The sequence below is a fragment of the Octopus bimaculoides genome, chromosome 2, assembly GCF_001194135.2.
Source record: "Octopus bimaculoides isolate UCB-OBI-ISO-001 chromosome 2, ASM119413v2, whole genome shotgun sequence".
Classification (NCBI taxonomy): Eukaryota; Metazoa; Mollusca; class Cephalopoda; order Octopoda; family Octopodidae; genus Octopus; species Octopus bimaculoides.
Window position 1 is genome coordinate 113,629,297 of NC_068982.1, and position 13,313 is coordinate 113,642,609.

Consider the following 13,313-nt stretch of genomic DNA (forward strand, 5'->3'; position numbering starts at 1 on the left):
TGAGGCCATGTGGGAAGATGAATGGAGGCATAACATCATCATTACTAGTGATCACTCCAAACACAATGATGTTGACTGGATGCTTGATTTTTATAACTCTCGGTACTATCCTCAAATTGACACTGTCCTCAGACTGACACCCAAACACTCTGAAATATTCGTATTGGAGCTTCCAGCATGAATGCCAAGCAGTACAGCATGTCGCTTCCAAATTTCTGGCAGAGTGAATTGCATCATGGTGCTGTTTTTCTCATAGGTGGTGCCTAACTGACCCTACTATATACTGGGTAGCCAACAAATTGAAAAGCAAATAATGCACATGCGTGAAATTAAAATTATAAAATTGTGACAATATACTCATAACACCCTGTATATGAATATATATTGTGTGAGTTTATATAAATACAAACTTGTTATCACTTCAAATATGTTTAAGACATATTCAGACCTATACGAGGGCCAGCCACTACATTTTGTCATGAAGACATATTCTTGCTGTAAATAAAAAGGTGTAAGCATCCCAGGTCAGTTCAGAGTGCCCTCTACCCAGATCAATGAATGCATGCATTTCAAAGTAATCTTCTTTTCAGCATCAGACACTGGAAAGAAAGGCAAATCTGAACTGACTACAAGACTAAGTTTCTTTTATTTAGATTTCAGTCAAAATACTGTGACAGGTGGCACTAACCAGCTGCTCAGCTGTAATAAAATACAGATTTGAAGCACTAAGCAGTGATTTATGTAAATATAGACTTGTTACCAGTTCAAATATGTTTGAGATACATTCAAACGTGTAAGAAGACCATTCACACACACACACATACACACACACACATATACACACACACACACACATACACAGATTGAATGATTATAATGACAGTGCTTATATTTCATTTTCAATACAATCTAGAGACAACTTAATTATTTTTCTTTATATGAATGCCAGTTTTCAAGCCGATGGCTATTCAGGTTCAAGCACTGCTGATAATGGAATCACAAACATTACACACAGCATTCTTGTTCAATGGCTGCCCACAAGTTGTTGACTATTGCCAGTTTTGTTCTGTAAACTTTATCAATTAAGTTTCACCATTAAAAAGGTTTAGTGATGTGAGGTCCACTGAATGCAAACGATATTCTACAGAATCATTTTGTCCAATCCACCAATTTGCTAAAAATCTCAAGCCCTTACATTACTATAGAAGTGTGTGGGAAGGTACAGATATCCCCATCTTGCTGGAAATAAACTCCACAACATCAAAGTCCTCTTGAATGCTTGGTATGACAGAATGTTGCAAAAAGTTCATATAAATGGGATTAATTAAAGTGCCATAAAAAAGAATGTCCCTATTAATCCTTTTCTTGATAAGGTGAACCATATTGTAACTCCTGGTAAACTAGCATGAGGTTCCTTCATAATATGCAAATTCTTAGGTCTCCAGCAGGTGCAACTATGGTTAATAGGACCAATTAATTTAAATTGTAGCGTCATCACTCCAAACAATTTTTCTTGAAAATGCACATCTTCAACACATCTTGGCAAGTACTATTCATGAAAGTCCACTCTTCAGTCCAGATCATCTTCTTTGTGAGCATGTAACTTTTCAAATGACAGTGCTTCAAAACGCAATGGATGTTTGATTTTGAAGTTCCTACTTCATGATTTACTTGCTGCAAACATTTCCTTGAACTCTAGCAATATGTTTCTAGTACCCCTCCTTGCTTTGAAGGGCTCCTCAATGTCTACAGTATTCCAGAACATTTCTTGTAGACATTCTGAAAAGTTTCATCAGCTTCAAACTTAACTCTAATTGAAGTGATGGTTAAGTCACATAAGTAGATCTGTTTGAAACTCTCTCTGAAACTGTCTTTGATCTTTGGCCGTGTTTTCATCCTTCCAGTAGCACTTTGAATAAATTTCCTTTGTTCATAGCTTAATCTAAATCCTTTCATTATTTCTAAATGGTTAAATATAAAAAGGAAAAAGCATTGAGCTATCAGCTGTTAAAGAGTATATACAGTTTTGGGACATCCTGTGTGTATATTCACAAGTATAGTTTTGGGACACCCTGTGTGTATATTTACAAGATAGAGACAGACAGACAGATATGAAAGGTATTTTGAAAACACAACTATGTTTCAATTTAATCTATTGTATTAGGGTTTTCCATATCTGGTATTATAGACTTGTAACTTTCTTTGAGCAATTAAGTTCCCCAAGATTAATTTTTATTAACATTTCCAGGTACTCTCAGCTTAGCCTTCCATGCTGCCTACAGTTTGCAGCCATTGACCATGCAGAACCCACAACCAAAAGTCTATGTAGAGAAGAAAAGCTATGCAAGATCAGCACTTCCTCATGTTTGAGAGTAAGGCTGGGATGGTCTGAAAATGTTGTGGGAAAATTTATCATTACAAGCAAATTTCAAATGTCTGTTTCTAACTACATTGCACATAATTAATTCAGTCTGATGAAGTGCCATGTTGATACATTCAGCCACACATATTGCATAACTTATTACACAGAAATGTAGTTAGAACCAGAGTGGGGCAGAAACAACTGTAACTAATAATGAAATTGTGCAGCATTCATTCTTCAACTTTTTACTTGTATTATATGCTACTTTGAGCAAAATGCTTAGCAGCATTTCATCCATCTTTACATCCTGAGTTCAAATTTCACCAGTGTCAGTTTTGCCTTTCATCCTTTCAGGGTCAATAAATTAAGTACCAGTCGAGCACTGGGGTTGATGTGATTGGCTAGTCCCCACCCCTGAAATTTCAGGCCTGCTGCCTATAGTAGAAAGGTGGTGAGCTGAGCAAGCAAAATTGTTACCATGCCAGACAAAATGCTTAGCGACATTTCTTCTGTACTTTTACATTCTTAGTTCAATTTCCACCAAGGTTGGCTTTGCCTCTCATCCTTCAAAGGTTGATAAAATAAGTATTAACTGAGCAATGGAGTCAATGGTATCAAATAGACCCTCCCCAAAAATTTCTGGCCTTGAGCCTATAGTAGAAAGGATTATATGTTATTCTATGTAATACCTATACATTGCTTTTACCAGTGATGTACTAGGAGTTTCTGCATAGTGAACTTTGTAGTTTTCTCAAAGTTGCAATATGAGAGTGGAGATAGTATCACACTATTGTTGTTGTTGTTGGCACTCCATCGCTTACGACGTCGAGGGTTCCAGTTGGTTCGATCAACGGAACAGCCTGCTTGTGAAATTAACGTGCAAGTGGCTGAGCACTCCATAGACACATGTACCCTTAACGTAGTTCTCGGGGATATTCAGCGTGACACAGTGTGACAAGGCTGACCCTTTGAATTATAGGCACAACAGAAACAGGAAGTAAGAGTGAGAGAAAGTTGTGGTGAAAGAGTAAAGCAGGGTTCGCCACCATCCCCTGCCGGAGCCTCGAGGAGCTGTAGGTGTTTTCGCTCAATAAACACTCACAACGCCCGGTCTGGGAATCGAAACTGTGATCCTATGACCACGAGTCTGCTGCCCTAACCACTGGGCCATTGCGCCTCCACTATTAATCTAACTAAATTCCACAGAAAAATGTTTAGAAGAAATCAAAGTGACTAACAAAACAAATTGGAATAAAGTTGCAAGAAATTAGATTAAATGAATTATGGAATACTTACACTAAATTGCTGGTAAAAGCTAATTGTTGATACTTTGTACCCCTATTTAAAAAATAAAAAGAAACAAGAATAATAATAAAAAGTAAAAGAATAATTTGGTATAAATCTATATCAAATTTCACTTATGGTATCATAAATATTGTTTGCTAAACATATAATGATGGCTGGAACTGTATTTTTAAGATACAAAAGCCAGTTCAGTTGAATGCTACCTGAAAGTTCTATTAAACACGAAAGTAAAATAAATATATAACAGTATTGTATGCATATGTTTTATACATACATATAACATGTAAATATTAGGCTAAAAAAACTCTTTGGGTAGAAATGTCAAAGGTTAGTTCCAGTTTTAAAAACAAATCATTTCACATCACCTGAAGTTTCTGAATACTTATCGCACACATATACACAGAGTAGCATTCCGAGTAATAACATAATTTAGATGTGTATGTGGAAGAATATATGTGTGAATGATATAAAAGTTAAATAAGGATAATTAAAATAACAGTTATACCTATATCTCACAGATATGTATATAAATGCTAGGGAAAAATATTGCAAAGAAAAATATTTATAAACTAAAAGAAAAAGATAAATCAATAGAAATGAGTATGTATGCATAGACATATAAAGTGAGTGCTAGAGTATATTATATTTATTCGTCTAAATCCAATTACTGTTTCTTTATCTTTTACATTAACACAGTCAGACACAGTGTCGACTGCTTGCAATTTGATTGGTTAACACAGACTATGAAGTACGATAATTTCATTTGATTAAATGGCAAAATTCTAGTAGTAAAATAACTTTTACTCATCTTGATAGCAGAAATAATTTTCGCTTGACTTGATAAAGTTTGCCTTGAGGATTCCTTGATCTTCTCTGTGTTATATGCTGTGTGCAAAGAAAGTTTCGCCTAAGGAGGCATGACAGACTATACTTGAGTTGTTAGAAGTTAGTATTTTGACTTGATTTTACATGCTGAGTTTCATATTACCTGGTGAGTCAGCTGTAGGCTGTGGGTTCAGTTATATTGAAGGATGAAACTACAAGTAAAAGAATATGCTTGAAGGTTTGAAAGCTTAAATTTATTTGCATGGTGACATAATGAGAAGTTTTCTTCCTTCCTATTTGAGATTCTGTTATTATCCATCATGAAGAATTTTCTAGTGTACTCTCCGGTCTATTAATCATTAAACTGGAATCCTTAACTAAGCCAAATGCTTGTGGTATGGGACATTCCAGATCTAAACTACAAACTCATAGCAACTCATCTTTACTGGAAGGATCATTTACTCCATCCTCATGCATCACAAAACTCCTCAAGTCTTTTATACTGTATACCCTTTCTTTCATATCCCTTTCCACATTGCTTTCACAAGTCATAATCAACTCAACAATCAGGGCATATCTCACACACACACACACACATAGCCAACCCTGTATTAGGGCTGCTTCAGGTTCCAGGATTTCACATTTAGGAAAATTGTAAAGTATGGCCACTAATTTGAGACAGTCTCTCATTTTGCCATTACAGAAACTTGTACAAACTTTAACAATCAAAACTACACTTTGTTCTTAGTACAATGGCTGCTTCTCTGTATTTTAGCTAAGTACAAAATATAATTAACAATTAAAAAAAACCCGTAATCACAAATATATATATATATATATATATATAGATGTATATTGGAAAATGTGTGAAATCCTTGGTACAGTCAGACATATTTGAAAAAGGAAAATAATTTCATTGGTAGTCCTAATTAATTTAATTTTCTAATAATCTAATGTAATTTAATTTTACGGTTTGGTCTGTAGATCTAGTAAGTTTTTTGTGAACTTCAGTGGGGAGATATTTTAAAGATTCCTCGTTAACTTTTCTGGAGAGCATTTGGTGGCCATTCTGATCTTCAGATTGTGTTATGCTGTATGATTCTGTATATAAGAGATTTGGGTATATCTGGGGTGGGGGTGAGATTTGTTAATAATAAATGTGAGAGTGGAGGAGTGTCCATGAATCAGAGCTGAAAGAAAATAGTGAATGGTAAAATCATAATAATTGATTGCAGGTGGAGTTGGGAGGTGGTGGGGTGTTTAAGGAGTGTTTTATGAAGGGCTTGTGAAAGTGTCCTCCTGTTGGTTCCATTCTAATAGTTGACCTTTGGTGGAAAATATAATGGTCAGATGTTTTTCAAATTCTCTTATGGCTGAATCAACTATCTTAATTTTATAGAGAAGATTCAGTAATTTTCTATGTTAAAGATGAGTTTAGGTGTGTGTGTCTGGGAGGAAGTGTTAATGAGGTGTAAGATATATGTCTTTTGATAAAAAAAAAGGGGACGATAGTAGAGAGAAGGAGAGAGAGACGGAGGGAGAAATAAAAACAAGGTTAGACTTGGAATGTTTGTTAATAGAAATGTATTTTTCATATTTACATTTTGGTTTTGGAGGGGAGGTGTGTGTGTGTGTTGGGGGAGAAGATCAGCTAGCTCACATTTTTACTTCCCTATATATCAACAAACAAAAAGTATATATATATACATATATATATACATATATACACACACATATACAAGCATACATATATATATATATATACACGCACGCACATATACATATGCCAGTTGCCGAAAAGATTATTACAGCATGTTAACAAAGCATAAGCTTGACGAATAAAATATAGTTCGTTGAAGATTTTAGGGATAATGCATATATCATTCAAGGCATCCCTATATTAACTCATCTCAATCCATTTCATTGGCTTACTTGAGTTATTTCCTTAACCTCACTAATCTATATATATAAAAATGAGTCTGTGTATGTGTAAACCCACATAACTTCTGAAGTTCTCACAACTGTTCTCCATATTGGGAACATACATTACTTATGTTCCAGAGATGATTTTAGACTCTTAAAAGTTTTCACATAAGTAGTGGGCCTCTTAGGAGCAGAAAACACCCTTTCCTGGGCTACATAGAGAAAGGAGGTAACTCTTTGTGAATGCTTTTTTCATCTTTTTAAAATATTGATATTAATTAATGTTTTTATTGACAATTAATTATTAGCAGTGCCATCTCAGTTCATTGTATGTATTTCTTAAAATTTGCTAAGATATTGATATTATGTACCTTTTTTTCTTGTCATTTCATTACTAACGTACAACTGTCATCTCATTTTATTACATCATATTTCTTGACACAATGTCTCCAAAGAGGAGATCCTCTATTGGTCGAAAAATTATCACAATCTCAATTGACTGTGTGACAAAGCAATATTGGCTCAAAAAAAACAGCACTGTAAGTAAAATTAATAAGCAGTTGCTGCAGTACCTTCCTGAAAGTCCGCACATCTACAAGTCAGTTGATACAATCCCAGATCCAGAAGAGGTGGTAAATTATCCAACTGAATTTCTCAATTCATTGGAGCCTCCAGGAGTACCTCCCCACAGATTGGCACTTAAAGTGGAAACTCCAGGAATTTGGATCCACCAACACTCTGCAATGGGACATGCTTGGTGGTAAAGAAGATGATGCTACATATTAATGAGGTTACCATTCTCTCTGGATGTGAAAAAGGAGAGGACATTTTCATATCCAGAATTCCTATCTTTCCATTGGGAGCAGAAATTCCTTTTTCATTCAGAAGAGTGCAATTTCCTATTTGTATCAGCTTCACAATGTCTATCAATAAATCTCAGGGTCAAACACTATCTGTGGTAGAACTTCACATGCTTCTCACACAAGCAATAAATGTTGAGTGCTTTAGAGTGGGAAGCAAAAAAAAAAAATCTAATTGTACTTGTTCCACAAGGGAAAAACAAAGAATATTGATCCCCAAGCGGTTTTGTAGGAATTACTACATCCTATGATGCACTCCAGTATCCACTGCTCTTTGTGAATGGTGAAGATGGATACCATTTCGGCATAATACCAACAAACCCGAAGACTGCACCAACAAAGCAGTTTCCTGCATGGACCTCAGTATCAATGCATATTCTCCAATTACTCTCACCAACCATGCAGTAAGCCATTACGCCACATTTTTTTAAGTATTTCGTAACTGCATATTCTCATGTGACTGCATAGACTCAGTTTATGTTTCTTATTCTACAGCCACACCAGCAATCCAATGTCAACCCTTCGCCTTCTGCAACATTTCACTTTCCCGTTGCCGTTTCCCATTGCAGCCCCTTTCCGGAATGTAACCACTTACATACAATATCTCCATTACATCTACATTCATTCGACTGTCAATCATACAACAGGTCGTGTTAGACGCAAAAGAGAGTATATTCACTGACAGCTTTTCAGCGTGTTCAAAAATCACATACTCTCCCCACGCCCCATCAATTTTACATGACAAGTTAGGGCCTGGAATCCACCAAACGGACGCATGACATGTCTCTTAGTTGAATTAGCCCATCATTTACTCCACAAATATTTTGTCGTCAAGGCTGCGCTTTCCCGTATCACGTTTCAATATAACTGTAATATATATACAAACTATGCCTTAATTCTGAGCAATGCTGAGTATCTCTGTTAGTTATACATATTACTGAACTGCTGGTAAAGATTATTCGTTGACCTTTTTTTCTGTATATAAAAACCTATGTTTATTGATGAAGTAGTTTCATGTTGTGATTGATTAGCTGAACAGATTTAATGAGATCACAATCGCCGCTAACAAAGATATTTTCCTTTCAGCACAAGAATTTAACTTAAACTGGTTCTTAATTTAAGGACATTTTTCGTTTCTTTTCGAGTTGCTAACGAATGCCGCTAGTTTTTCCTTTTCTCTGTCTCTAACTAGGAGAAAAATATCAATTCATTAAGAATTTTTTGTGTACGTCATTCAAAACTGTAACATAAATGACTTTCGTTAAATCCATGCCACTTGAGTTACAATATTCCTAATCAGAAAAACATGGACTAACAAAAAAAAACATGTCCATTGATGATCTTATATGTTTTTAATGTTATGTTTTATTTTTATTAGTCTGGTATATGTACTTCTTATATATTCTCCGGTTCGCCCATATGCTTTCATGGTGCGGGACCGTTCTGTAGCGACTGGTATTATAACTGCTGAAGTTATGATCTGCCCGTCAGTCAACAGCTGAAGTTGGAAATGCCTTGCAGTGTTATTTCTGTTTAGACAGTAAATACATAGATCCAAATATATGTAGCATTAAAAATAAATGCAATAGAGACTAGACAACCATCTGGTGGCTATATGGTCGATAAAACATTTTTAGATGTTTTCTGATTAATGATAACGGTGTTTGTGGATGTAAGACTTCAGTGAACTAAGTTTTACTACACGGTACGAAATACCACTATGAATCTTGTTTGCTTTTCTAACTTCATTAATGATCCTCTCAAAGCTATTTGGGTGCTACTGTGCATCACAGAACCTGTAATTCGTTTTACTTTGTGGGTACTGTATCTATTAATTATTTACAACGAGCGTTAAAAATATAGTAAAATAACACTTAAGGCGAAAATTAAATTAAAAAAATAAACTGTGTATATCAATGCAGAATAATGTAACAGACATAGGTTGGTGTAAATAAATGTAAAGTTTGCTAAATGTCTTGTATTTACGAAACTTATCCTGTTTGATGATTCTTCGATTCTGCACTGATGTTGTGAAGATGCCCTAATAGCTCGTATTGGAATCTTTTCAAAAATAGATTTAAAATTTTATTTGTACCACCCTAAAATACTTCTGCTTTCTGTCAGAAGTTGTGACTGGCAAATAGTATCGGCAATTTGAAAAACCAATGGAAACATTACTTGGTGAGGTGATTCTGTTGAAACTGATCCTATGCAAACAGCCACACATACACATTACATAATCAGCATGAACTGTAATGGTAGGTGAAAAGAATGGAACCCGGCGAGTTGAGTTCAGATACGGAGTCAAGTATACAACGACCTTTATGTTTGGATAAGTCACGCCTGGGTGACAATTTTTTAACCACCGAGATATGTCACAAATCAAAAATATAATTTGACATTCCTTGAAATCCTATGGAAATCCAAACATAATTTATAATTTTAAGAAAATCTAGAAGATACTTTTTTTACATGATCTAGTCAAATCTGAGTTTTAAAAAAGCAGAAAGGTAAAAGAAGCTTCCCTGTTTAGCGACAGACATGGAAATTCATTGAGTTGCTGCAATAACGTTTGACTTTCGAACGTAAGCTGGAGTATGTGCTGTCCGGAGCAGTCCTTCAGTTTGCCACCACTCTCTTGTCTTCATACCCTATGAAACAAACCAAAAAGTGTTGCTCTCTTCACATCGTCTTTTCAGTGTGATAATTATGAATGAAAATAAAGGACACATTAGAAGTATTTTCTTGATTAAGATCGGTACAAAAGGGGAAAAAAAACTACTAATGTTGCAATGAATTACCTTCTACACTAAACAACATTAGTCATATTAGCTCGAAAGAAAGAACTTTTTACCAGCAGTATTTTCTAAAACTTCAAGTAAATTTTCACGTACTAGGACGAAATGTAGAACAATAATAAATAAAATGTAAGCTCCATATACTAGTTCTGTGATTGTCAAAGATGTAAGTGCTTCGTCTTTTTAATGTATAACGAAGATGGGAAATGTGGAAATGATATACAACTTGAGATGAAATGAACTAGTAAGCAACGATTTATCCTCCGTTATAAAATACAATGACTGCCATACATGAAATAAAATAAATATAAAAGGTTACAACAAAGATGTGTGAGAGACTTCGTGGTTAGGCTGGTAGATATAGTTGACATACTGTTTGGTAGGTGTGTAGATGAAAGCGGAGACTAGCTGGTATCAGATACATCGTTGTCAGAGACGAGTTGCGTGTGGTCGGTGGCGTGTGCCAAAGTCCTAGACCAGTCGGGAACTGTCCTTATAGAGATCAGTAGGTTCCTAGATCTGGTGATTAATTTCCCGCGTAAGTCAAAAAAATGAACTGCTGCTCCAACACGATTGGACAGCTGGAAACCGACCAATACAAACAAGTTCAGCTAATCACATGGTCATGTCACCTGCTGGAATGAAAGGGCTTGTGGAGCCGACATCCGGGTATTTAAACCTAAACAACTCATAACGAAAACATCTTACATATAATAACAGTGTGAATCACTTCTGCTCCAAAGGTATATCTATGGATGTGTAGTGAAACTACTTATCGCCATTATATACAAACAAGCCATCTTCCCCGCTGTTATAAATATAATCAAGTTCGGGCGTAGTAGAGAGCAGCCTACTGTATCCATCACGTGACTGATTATTATTTGAAGCGGCAACTGCCTCGTACCGTTCCCGCCAGAACGCAAACTGACCAATCACAGCCCTTAATAAGGTCACGTGATAGTGTTCTTCTAATGCTTTCCTGGAGCCTACCCTCAGCTATAAATAGCCTAAATTATACCCGCCAAATCGTCGCGGTTCAGATCTCTTAGAGACCTGTTCCGTGTACCACACAGAGCAGCAGCAGCAGTTCCAGCGGCGACATCAACAGCATCTCCAACTACGACTACCAGCATCGCCGCCGCCAGTCAACACGACACTACGACTACCAGCGTCCCCAACAACGTCAACATGACTTCTACGTACACAAGCTACCAACAGCTAACCAAACTACCGCGGCACTTCTCTCTTCAATTCTGTTTGTGTGATTCATCTTCACCACGATAAATAATAGACAAGAACCTAGCCTGCGAAGAACATCTGTACTCAAGAACCCGGCTTGGCATGGAAGCCCTAACATCACAACTAGTGATCGCTCTGCCACACACGCCTTAACTTCTTATACAGACACTTACCACTGTGTACTCTAAGAACTGGCATAAATTCTTACACGTGTTACTGACTCTTATCGAACTCTGTGTTACACTCATTCGCACTCACATACACTCTCTTCTTTACATGACGGCCTGTCTTTTATTGTGTTTTCATTATGTCGCATTCACACTCACACACAGACATACATTTTAATGCTACAATAAATATTACTGTTATTCATCTTTATCGGTTGTGTTCTATCGTCTTCATTACTGGCATTTACGAATTCACTATGTTATCGAAGTATAACATATATATATCATTTGATATATTTTTGTGTTCGACCGTGTGACGCGTTTAAAGAAAGGAGCCCTGTTTTTCCATTCGTCACCATTTCTCCTTTTGGGTTCGCACGGTCGTTCCTACAGATGTAATTAAGTGCAATGCAGAAAAAAATTCATTTTGTCTATTTTCCCCAGTAAAACGTTTACAAATGAAATTATTGCAAGTAAAATCGTTTCTAAGTGTGACCTCAGAAATTATAACAAGGTTTTTGCCGTGAAACTCTTACTGAGTTTCATCGAAAGATGTACGAACTTGTAGCGAGAACATTCAGCAACCACAGATGTCGCGATTCGCTGGAATGTTTGCCAAACATGATCAGCGTATAAAACCAGTTGCGACTTCGCCTGGAAAGAATATTACTCAGATAATCAACAAAATATGGCTAATCACAACTTCATGTGGAAGAGGCTCCAGCAACCATATCCACTTTTGACACACTCCTTTCTGAGCCGCTCAATCGATATGATATGACACACGTAATCGAGACCCAGGGAGCTTTGAGTGTGTAGCAGAGAGAGCATGAAACAGCAAAGACGACATGACAGACATACCATTGGCGACAGCAACACAAAGTTGACTTTCATCATTATGGACTATCCACAGAAACACAACGACTAACAGTAATTTTGCGAATACTATTTCAATAATATCCAATCTCTCCCAACAAAAATAAGGTTTGTTCGTAAAAACCTCAACATATTTCGTCATTTCTTCTATTTAAAACTGCTGACGCTAGAAATAACCAGCACCCGATAGCTGTCAGCTCTCAACATCAATAGTCATCTACAGTTAGCAATCAGCTCGAGTTCATGTGGTAACTACATTCAAAAGCCACAAGCCTTTTTTGGACTATACGCAAATACTAATTTGACTGCAAAGGTATGAACAGTGCCTGTGTGTCTATTCAAAATTAAAACAAAACAGGGATAATTTCAAAGAAGGGGGACGCTGTACAGATCAAATGTACACAATGGTACTCAAACTGCGCCTGTTCTTTCAGTTGTCGTGGCAATAATTGCCATGAAATTGTTCTCTAACGGTTCAAACAGAAAAAACAAAAACATTTCGTGCAGGCGTAGCTAAGTGGTAAGAAGTTTGTTTCCCTACCACATGGTTCCAGGTTCAGTAGTTATGTATGGCATCTTAGCAAGTGTCTCCTACTATAACTCCGGGCCGACCAAAACCTTATGAGTGGATTTGCTATGCGGAAACTGAAAGAAGCCCGTCGTGTGTGTGTGTATGTCTTTGTATCTGTCTATCATTACATCTTGATAACCGATGCTGATTTGTTTATGTTCGTGTAACTTAGCGGTCTGGTGAAAAGAAAATGATAGCATAAGTACCAGACTTAGAAATAAGTACTGGGATCGATCTGTTCGGCTAAACCCTCCAATTCGGGGCTCCAACATGACCGCAGTCATGCCTTAACAAATATTTTAAATCAGGAATTTTTTTCTGTTTAGCTGCACTTGCGAAAATTTCAATGTTTAATGAAAATTTTAAAATTTGGTATATTGATGTAAT